Source organism: Protopterus annectens, chromosome 6.part0 (assembly GCF_019279795.1).
Source record: "Protopterus annectens isolate FY-2018-M chromosome 6.part0, PAN1.0, whole genome shotgun sequence".
In the NCBI taxonomy this organism is placed as follows: Eukaryota; Metazoa; Chordata; order Ceratodontiformes; family Protopteridae; genus Protopterus; species Protopterus annectens.
In genome coordinates, this window is record NC_056737.1 from 1,944,721,743 (window position 1) to 1,944,732,535 (window position 10,793).

At 34.8% G+C, this 10,793-nt stretch overlaps 1 protein-coding gene across 2 annotated transcripts in view; it reads left to right on the top strand.

Moving 5' to 3' along the window:
- The window catches only part of PDE1A (phosphodiesterase 1A), a 2,023,853-nt gene extending 2,013,784 nt beyond the window's left edge, over positions 1–10,069 (top strand). For both annotated transcript variants that reach the window (XM_044075254.1, XM_044075255.1), the window contains exon 16: positions 7,903–10,069. The gene's annotated coding sequence lies outside the window, so the exon portion shown is untranslated. The remainder of the gene's footprint in view (positions 1–7,902) is intronic.
- Positions 10,070–10,793: the final 724 nt, after the last annotated feature.

The following is a 10,793-nucleotide window of genomic DNA, read 5'->3' on the forward strand; positions in this document are numbered from 1 at the left end:
TTGGATAACATTTAGTCTCATAGTGTGCCTTGCTAACTGCTGCTGTTGAACTTTAGTCTCTGTAGTTAGCAGTAAGCAATGAAGTTTCACCATTATGTAAATTTACCTGCAATGTCATACCTTTGCTTGGCCTCAGTTTTAATTTCAAAGGGTCCTGTCTCAGATAATATTGCCAGTCATCTGGTCACAAAAGAACTTCTATATTCTAATGAGTTAGGCAAGGCAGTCAGATGTAACCTGTATCTTTCACAAACTTCCATGATGAGGCTTCCGGTGAGTTAATAAATCCAAGTACAAATCCTGATTTTGTTCCTGACACTTTTATGGACACGCTGCATCAAGGCTAGCCACCTGGTGGTGTGAACATTGATCCTAGATGATAGTCAGTTTTGACGTGACACCCAAATTCATTTGAAAAAATAGGAAAAGGGGCAGTTATAGATGGATCAACTATTCTTGAACCACCCAGACAGAGAATTCTAGGTCTGTTGTCCAACAGTATTGTTTAAATCCACATTTGGATTTTGGTAAAATGTTTGCAACAATGGAAGGATGATTGTGTGTAAGGATTATCCCTGTAGTGGAAAGCATGATAGTGCTTCAATAGTTTATATGCTCTGACTTATCACCCTTTATTGGAACAGTAATAATGCTGGAAGTTGTCACATTGTCTTTGGTTCCTTTATTGATACAGATTCATAATATCAGTTACTGTAACTTAATATGAGTTCTTGAAAAAAAAATATAACAGGCACTGTCAGAGGTCCAGAAAATACCCAGAAGTAAAGGCAATAATAAACTGTTTATTCCAATACAATCTTTTAACACATTAACTGACTCACCACGTTTTCATAGCTGTACACAGGTAGGTGTTGTTTGGCCCTGAGTTTCTTCCTTTGGTTAATATGAGTTCTCTGCATCCAGCTTATCCAGCTTTAACCTTGGTCACTCTGCCATCTGGTCCCACAGTTTTAGTGGTATCTTTTTGTCTCGCTTGAGCAGCCACCTTCTCCTTTAGGACATTACATGATTGATGTCAAGTAGGAGCTTTGACTAGTTGCATCCATAAAAAACTCCTGCAGCTAGGAACAATTTTCATGTATTATGTGTGACAAAAGAGATCTTATTCATCTTGGCCTTAGCATGCTACAGTTTGTTATATCTTAAATCTAATTTATTTTTGCTTTGCAGTTCTACTTTAATCTACTATTACAACTTTTTCCTTTAAAGGTTTGTGAAGATATCCTTCCATGGTTGCAGACCTTTTCTTTCCAATTAAGTTGGCCTTAAATATCATCTTCTTCATTCCCATCCTGGTGATGTAAGTTGGGATATGCAACAGATTTAGCACATACAGCGTATATGGTAATCTTTACATTATTCTAGCATTTCTTAATGCGTATGTCAACATATGACATGATAAATATTATTGTCTGGAAAGCAATACTTAGGTACGAGCATGGTGAGTAATCTTGAAACAGGAATGGTCTGTTCTATTTAAATAACTTACATGTTTCATCGCATCTTTGGCATAGTCACAGTCCAGTAAATGTGAGTTACTGGTGCCTCATCAGAACGTATGCTTTTAAACATCTATTGGTAAGATGGATGACAAACTGGCCGAAAAACAGAATCCACACAGTGCAAGTTGCAGGTACCTTGTTAGAAATATGAAAGTGACCAGCGGTATCCCTCAGGGTTTGGTGTTGGGCCTCTCCTTTTTGTCATTTACTTATCAGATCTCCAAGCACAGAACCTCTAATTAAGTTACTTTCTGACACCGAAACAATACAGCATTAACATTTCCTTGTATATTACTGGTGTACTAAAATTACCTCAAATTAAATGCTATAAGGAATAGTATCTTCATTTTTGGTAGACATCCCCTCCCCTGTTCATATTAGACATAATATATAACATAACATATATAGACAACACACCACTACAAAACAAATATGCACTCAGCACCCTAGGAATTTGTGTTGCTAACTCTCACTCATTCTACCATTATATGACAATTGTTGTCAGGAAATTATTTTAACAGCAGTTTCCCAAAGTAATGGCATCAAGATCTAAAGAGATAATCACTCCTTATGCTCAGCACTGATCAGGATAATTGTCAAGTACAATACCCTCTTTGGGATATATCTCACTAAACATATCAAACAATTAAAAGGATCCCAAAGCTTTCTATCCAAAAAGGCAACAAGCTTAAGTTTCCTGAGCTACCAAGAGAAGACAGAGGTTCTATCCCTTTATTCAGTGTCTTATATACTTTAGAGGGATGAGCTCAGTTTCACTTACCAAATCTTTATGGATCCAGATGTCCTGGTCCACCTGTATCTCCACAAGTTGAATATCTCCAAGAGTACTAAAATCAGGAACCAAAATCTTCACTTACAGATACATAAAAGACAATGTAATGACAGATTTATAATCCCATGTCTCCCAAACCTTTGGAGTAAACTCCCCTTCCATATTAAACAACATCCTTTAACATAACCTAGGGGACTGGATAAGTACCTACAAATTTAATTTGAGATTGACTGATTTGGCCCTCCTGGAAAAAGGAGTTGTAGCATATGGGTATTGACAAGGCATGAATGGCCATAAGACTTAATGGCCTTGGAATATTTATGAATCTATAATCAGTGATTGTGGCCTTGGAATATCTATGAATCTATAATTTATGAGTGTATTGAAATCTGCAAGACTGCAGAACTCTGGACGTAAGAAAATTTTGCCTTACCCCCAAGATTCTGTGGTCTTGGAGTTATTATATTTGAAAATATTGACATGCACTTTTTGTCTGTTTCTGTGATATTTGACAATGCAAGAGTCCACAGTGCATTCTTTCCTGGTATGATGTTCAGCTATGGATTCTACTGTAGACAGTGCTAGAATATCTCTTGAGCTGCTTGGCCCTAACTTACTGTTAAATTTATAATGGCTTGATGTTGGCTGCTTTTGATGTTTGTAAGTGAGACAGATGTTCACAATAGATTTGGCAAGGGAATGATTTATCCAACTGTCATTGCCTCCTCTTAAGATCTTTGTAATCTGCATAGCCTTTTAATGATAACCTCTTACAGTGATATAGTTAAGTAAATATCACATTTGGAGTGAGGATGTGAGGTACACTTCTTTCTCTGACCAGAGACTGTGATTACCATCTCCACTCATTAGCAGCATGGTGGTGTTTGTTATTCCAAAACCTACTTCCACACATTGTTATTCTGGACATCAGCATGAAAGCAATGAAGCCAGTAAAGTTTCCACAAGAAGAAAATAACTTTTTTTTTGAATATAGAGTATGAGTTTTGCAAAGTCTGGTATAGAATACTTCACTGATCTCATCTTCACTGTTAAGTGCCAGACCATACGTTCTGATGACATGGCTGCATGTTACTACAGAAAATTTTACCTCCATCATCTTTTCTGAATCAAGCATTATGTCTCATCAGGGCAACAATTTTAATGTTACATCTTGTAAGATTTCTGGTAATGATAGACTTATTCCAGTAGTAGCAGCTATTTTGATAGGAGAAAATGAAACATCCTATGTTTAAGGCACTTTTTCTAACCCTTGCCTATGCAGTTTGAGTAGATGGGATTCTAGAAAGGAGTGCTGTATGAAAACCATGACTGCTAACTTACACCTGTGTCTTAATCCAGGTGTTAGACTATGTTTATGTTTATGTTGTCTGCTGATGTGCAGATTTATGGCTAGAGACTGTCGAGATCAAGTTATTGTTTTGATGACCATTGGTCTGGTGCACAGCATTGTAGATTGATAGTTTTCTAAATGAAGGGAAGCTGATGCCCCAGCAATACCTGATACACCTGACAGGTGGGAAGAACAACGCCTTGGTGAAAAGGAAATCCCAAGATGCCTAGAATTTTCTAACTTGTTGAAGCCTTCATCTGCCTTTGCAGTAAATTAACACCTACACTTTTCTTTCATTAAGTCTGATGGTAAGTTTATAAAGTTGGATTTAGGACCTCATGACAAGCCTGTTTTCACCAGAAATATGGAAGTCTATGACATGTAACCGTGAAGATCACTGGAAAGTGAAAACCTCTGCAAATTGACAACGCCCTAGTTGAAATAAAAGCCTCTGTCCAGTAACAGACAATCTGCAAGCAGTTGAAGGCAATATAATCATGCTACAAGCAATAACTGATTTTAATACTCATGGCCTTCACCTTTTGCTTCACTAAAATGAGACTCATATTTTAACTGAGAACCATCCTGGAAAGAGGGATCTGTATGGGGGAGATGAACAGCAAAGAAAAAAACAGTGATTGATTTCCATTCTGCTGCAACCTTCATAATGGCTGAGAGAATATGGTCCTCCTCACATTGTCTTCTCTCATCAACTTTCATCTGATCTTTGTCTTTGAAGATTGATCTGGGACCTCACCTCATGCCTGTTCTCTATGACTAACTCTAGCAGGAATATGAAACTATGCAATATATCCTTGGTGACCACTGAAATGCATATGACATTTCACCATAGCAAGGCCACATTCTAAAGACTTTACCTCTAGTAACATCCAGTTTGAAGGCAATTAAGAACAATGCAGGCACACTTTTATAGCACTGAACATGAAATAACTTATACTACTCAGTGCCTTCATGTTTTGATCTTAACATATTTTAAAAGAGAGTTATACATTTTTAACTAAAGATAACCTGGTGCATGTAGTGTGGGAGAGGTGGTAGGTAATGTGCATTCAGAAGAAGTGAGCAGGAGGGAAGCAAAATTGATGGACTAATCCAAGCGTATCATCCATAAAGTAGAATTATTACTGGAACATAATTTCTTACTTCTTTATTCAGCTTTAAACCCAATTCATTTATGTATAACTGTGTTCCATTTTCTATGATTTGACCACATTTTTTCTCTATGTCATCTGTAGTCTCACTGCTTATTGTCCCCTATTTTGTAATATAGCTTTATCATTTCTCACCACATTGTTGCTCCCATTTTTCTAATATCTATCTGTAGGTAAAAAATATTTTGTCATGTGTTATACAAAGCTGTACATAGAATACAACACCTGTACATTTATATTTCACTCATTTCATGTGTGTATGTATAGAAAGTGTTTATGTGCTGCACTTTATATATTATGCTTACTGGCTCCATGGCCATGTTGTATGCTAATGAGGCAGTCTGGGGGGAGAGGCATATACTAATTAGCTCTGTGCTGTCTCTGTCACAGAACAGCATCCAGGAAGGCATCCACTCTGAGCAATTCATGAAATTGTTCAGACGTATAGAGCTGCATGGCTGCTCCTACAGCAATATGGTAGAAAACATCGCCAAAAGGACATCTTCATCTATTATGTTACAAGTATATTCTTGAGATTTTAGTACAAAGGTAGGGTAGGATTTATGATTGAGTGTGATGGATGTGTAAGTGTGTGTCTGCATAGGGGGTAATTAATGAGGGGTACAGAATGGTGTGTGCATGTGTGTGCATGTATGAATGGATGACAGTTTGAGTATGAATTGCTTTTTAGGTGTGTGTGTGTGTGTGTGTGTGTGTGTGTGTGTGTGTGTGTGTGTGTGTGTGTGTGTGTGTGTGTGTGTGTGTGTGTGTCTGTATGTATGTGTGTGTCTGTGATATGGTATGTATCTGACTAGGAAAAGAAGTAGCCCCAGGCCTCAGCTGCCAAATTACCTGTCTACATTCAATATTGGTGCCCCACAGCCGTTGTCTTGGGTCTTTTTCTACATGTTCTAAAATATTAAATTTAAATGAACATAGGGGACCTTGCTGTTTAAAGGTCTGAAAAGAGCTGAGAATTTCAAAGATACTATTAATAACAAAGAATTCAATACTACTTATAACAATACAGGTTTTCACAATCTGGTGGTAATAGAATACAGTTCTGATGCTAAGGAGATTATGGAAATTATTAACTAGAATTTGGCAAGTTTTAAGTCTGGCCCAGTAGTATTTGAGAATACTGGTGATTTTTTTTTTTTTTTTTGTTTTTAAGAGCAATCAAAACTTCAAGAATAAAATAGAAGGTTGTGTAAATCAATCTTATTCTAAAAAAATGGGAATTAAAGCATGTGGGTTATGTAATCAAAGCTCCTATATTTAGGAAGGAAACACTACTGAGATTAAAACCTATTTAAAACCAATTTTCCAGGGAATTGTAATTCTAGATGGTTAGTTTATTTAGCTATATGCAATATATGCCAAGTAGATTGAGTCTATATCACATAGTCAAAGTCTTATAACTTCGAACATGTAATGTTCGAACCATTATGTTCAAAGTTACAAAACTTTGACTATGGATTAAAAAAAAAAAAAAAAAACAACAGAAAACAAAATAAACTGTTTTAAGCAGGGGTCAAGCTCCCCTGCACCCCCCACCCCCCCGCTTCTTAAATATACCAACTCCAAGATCGCACCCCATTGAACAAAATGGAAACCTCCACTTATGGAGATTTCCATTGAAACGCTCAAACTTTTACAAATTCAAACTTATAGTCTCGACCATATGAGGTTCGAACTTGTAAAAGTTCGACTACGTGATAGGAACCCAAGTAAATTATGTCAGGAAAATCGAGAGAAGTTTATGTAAAAGAATTTATGAACATCTCTACCACATAAGTAAAGAAAATACCAACAATGTTCTCAATAAACATTTTGTGGAATGAAGCCCAAATGTTTTTTTAAATTTAATATTTCAGAACTTGTAGTAAAAGATCCAAGAGGAGGGCAGTGGGAGACTACTATTGAATACAGAGAACTAATCTGGCAGTTGAAGCCTTTTGCTACTTCATTCCCTGGTTTAAATGAATGTGTGTATCAGTAACATCTTAAAGCTTCATGCATCTAAGTTACGGAAGCCAAAAAAATTATTGTATTTTAATTTAATGTGAGGAACAGATAGTTGATATTGCCTATTGAATTAGCAACAACATACATTTTAATAAAAGTTTCATGCAGTTTTATTTACTGATAAATGGGTTAATTAGTTAATTAATTAATTAATTAATTAATTAATTAATTGATAAGTAGTGCTTATATTCCATGCTTTGATCTGATTTGTTTATTTTTCTGGTAGATTTTGATTATTCCAGTTGTCAATACCTCTGTATTATGTTATACTATATGTTTTCATGACTATTTGTTTCTTTAGTAATTGTATTAATTGCATTGTTGTTAATACTTGTTTCATGACTACTTGTTTTCTTAACTAAATTGTTATTGTACTGGAGCTTCTCTGCCTGGGTCTCCACTGAAAACAGTCTTCTTGCCCAGCCGGACACTACCCGGTTAATAAATGTAAATAAATAAATGTGGGAATGAAGTCTGTTCATTGTTACAATGAACATAATGTATTGTAATTTTTGTTATGTATGGGCTTGTTTTTAAGGGGCAGGTTTTTATGTTTCTGAAGAAGTCCATTTATTATATATTATGGACAAAAGCATTAAACCAGCACAGTAAGTTATTTAATTTATTGTGGTTGTTGTCTTATTGATCCAAGGTGGTGGATTAACTGATTACTTGTGTTTCCAGTTTGCACTGACAGCCAATACACTATGTTGTTTTCACAGCATGAAAAACAGTACTCTAAGCTGCAAAGCAATTCATATACAAGGCATTAAAAGGTTGATTTCTGGAATGTGTCATCCCTGATAATTTTGCGATGAGATTGTACAACTTTGCTGAAACATTTTTTTCCTGAGAAGGCTGCATTACATGTGTGTGCATTTGGTCAATAATAATATTTTTTTTGCAAATAAGGAGAGGTCTATAATAATATTTTATATTCTCTTCTGTTACTTCATTTACTTTTAAAAAAAGTGTTGGAATAGAACAACATTTTGGAATGTGACAATGATAACAATAAGTCTATTTTTTGTTCAGTTTCAGAAAAGAATAGCACTGAAAACATAACGTATCGTTGACTCCGCAATGAGGCCAGAATCTCTAAGCCTGGTTTGCATATTTTTTTAATGTATGTTATAAATAAGACATCTCTCCCTGAGCTGGTAACTCAGGATGAATTACTGCCCTCAGAAGCTTGGATGCCTTTTATGTTTTTCCCAGGTGAGATCTTCTGTAAAGCCAGACTACTTCATAACATCTAAAACCAATTGCTCATTTCCTTTACTATATTCAGTACTACTTTACCTATATTTATTTCCGTTGTAGAATATATATACAAAGTACTTCTGCTGCTATCATTTGCACATGGTTTTAATATTATGGAACTGCTGCAACAAGAAAGACTATTTTCTGTTCAGATTTAGTAGAAGGCATTAATCCTATTGCTGTCACATTCTTCCAGTAGCAAGAACCTGAAGTTGGAGGTTGATTTACCTGTTGACATGTGAGGATCTGAAGTAATGCCATATAATTCAAGTCTATACTTTGGGTCCTAATTCTGTATTAGTGGACTATGCAGCTCCTTCTTTGCCAAACTAGTTAATCTAATTGCTTTCAGTAAATAATGTGTGCATTGTTAATGAACAGCCAGTCATTCAATTCATCCAAATAATGTACAGAGCATAAAACAGCAGCACCACTATCCAAAAGGAACATCATGTATCAATAAATGTCATAACATTTGCTTCCTATATATCAACGAATAAGTTATAAAGTTACTGGGCATTAAGCCTTTTTGGGCATTGTGATGAGTTTCAGAGTTTATAATGTCTTAGAGCATACACCTTCCAGAAACAAAGCATCCTTTGTTAACTAATTGCTTCTTAGTAATGTGAAATTAGAATAAAAGATGCACCTCAAATGTCCCATATGAGTGTACTAACTTAAAACAATCGTAATGATAATGGACATTTGTTTGTTTTGTATTGCCTAATATGCTGTGATTTCACTTACAGTGTAAGCTGGAACTATGGAAGGGTGACAGTTTTATTGTTCATTATAACAGTATACTGCAATTGGTTTCTTTAGGGCTGTGCATGTTTTTGGGCATATGCCCTTCTTTTTCAACAAATGAATTATATATGTATTTAATTATATTCAATAAATGTTTATTTTTTTCTTATTTAGAGTTACAGTATTTTGTATGTGATTCAGTTCAGGCTTTCTGTGTAAAGTCAATATCTATTAGCTGAACTGAAAGTTTTAAATTAAAAGTTTTATATTGTTTCATGGCTTTCAGAGTATACTTTTATTTCAAACTATGTCCTTCCATCAGAAACTGAAAAAAACTAATTTACAAATTATATTATTTAACATGCTTGCTAATATTATAAATAAAAACATTCTGATAAGAATAGAAAATATGAGAACAAACGACATCAATGCTGTAAAATTATGGAAAGTGGTGTTTGGCAGACTGAACTGAACTGAAAATGAACAAAATGTAATCTTTGGAAAATTATTGAATTACTTTTCTTTCTTATTAATCTCTGAAAACATAATCTTGAGTTTCTATTTCAAAGCCATATGTCTCTATTTTCTAGGATGCTGCCTACCAATAAAAGCATGATTTGTTTAAAAAATCAAACATATTTAACCCATCATTTGCACTGAAAAATGTACAAAAGGGACATATCATTCCTGACTTTAGCATTGTCCTTATACAGTTGTAAGATGTGTACATATTCTATAAAGCAGAGAATAAATGCCATGTCATGTATAAGCACTGTGACTGCAACACATGTGAAACACGATGTTTGTAAGACACAATCTTTTTCCACGAGTCATTTACTTTGGGTTAACTCTTGCAAGACATGTCTGCCTTGCAATTTTGCTAATCATTTAGTCACTATGGGAAATGTCAATTTATTCTGATTAGTTTAGAATGTAATTCCTCCGGCATTTATAAAACAAATGATTTAAGGAATAAAGTATTGCAATTTTGAGATTTTTTCAGTGGTACCATTTTTATATTATTTAATTTCTTTGCAATACAAAAGCAGTCCTTTTGTGAATATGTTTGATTTGTATTGCAGGTGATCAGTACAGTATTATCAGTACTGTTTGATAATAACTAGTTCTAGTTAAAATGTATTCTTAACATGTACATATAACAGCCATGCAAATAAAATAACTAATCACTTTTTGTTTGGTTATATTTGTTTTTCCACTAAGTTAATACTTTTTTTTTCACTTATAATGATTAAGACATATTGTCAGCAAATGAAGGGATGTTAGACATCTGGACTGCAATGATAAAAAAGGCTACTAATGGAGTATAACAGTCTGATCGTATAAAAGAAGACCTATGTGCAGATGTTTTATAACACTTGAGAGTGAGCTGGGAACATTGGTTAATAAACGAAAAGATCTTTAAACATCAGCAGTCATTTTATTACCTTTTTATATCAGTGGCACATCCTGAATAAAGTAAAATTAAATACATATTTTAGCACATCTTATTTCTTTTGTGGCATAAGGTCTGTCTAAATGTATGCTATGTATAGTTTTGATTGATATTAAATTCCAAATTAAACTTCTAAATTCTTTTTTTATGGTGAAGCAAAAGTGGTGTGTGTGTGTGTGTGTGTGTGTGTGTGTGTGTGTGTGTGTGTGTGTGTGTGTGTGTGTGTGTGTGTGTGTGTGTGTGTGTGTGTGTGTGTGTGTGTGTGTGTGTGTGTGAGAATGTAAATGGGAAAATAAATATATATTGCTGAATGACATCTACATGAACTGGCCATCTTTGAAAAGTCCCTATAAAATTGATATCTGTTCAAAGAAACCCTGCCACGGATTCCACAGAAGCCTGCTCATTGTGGAAAATGTCAAAGTCATCATTATACTGTCTGTCATTTGATTGCCGGGGCTCT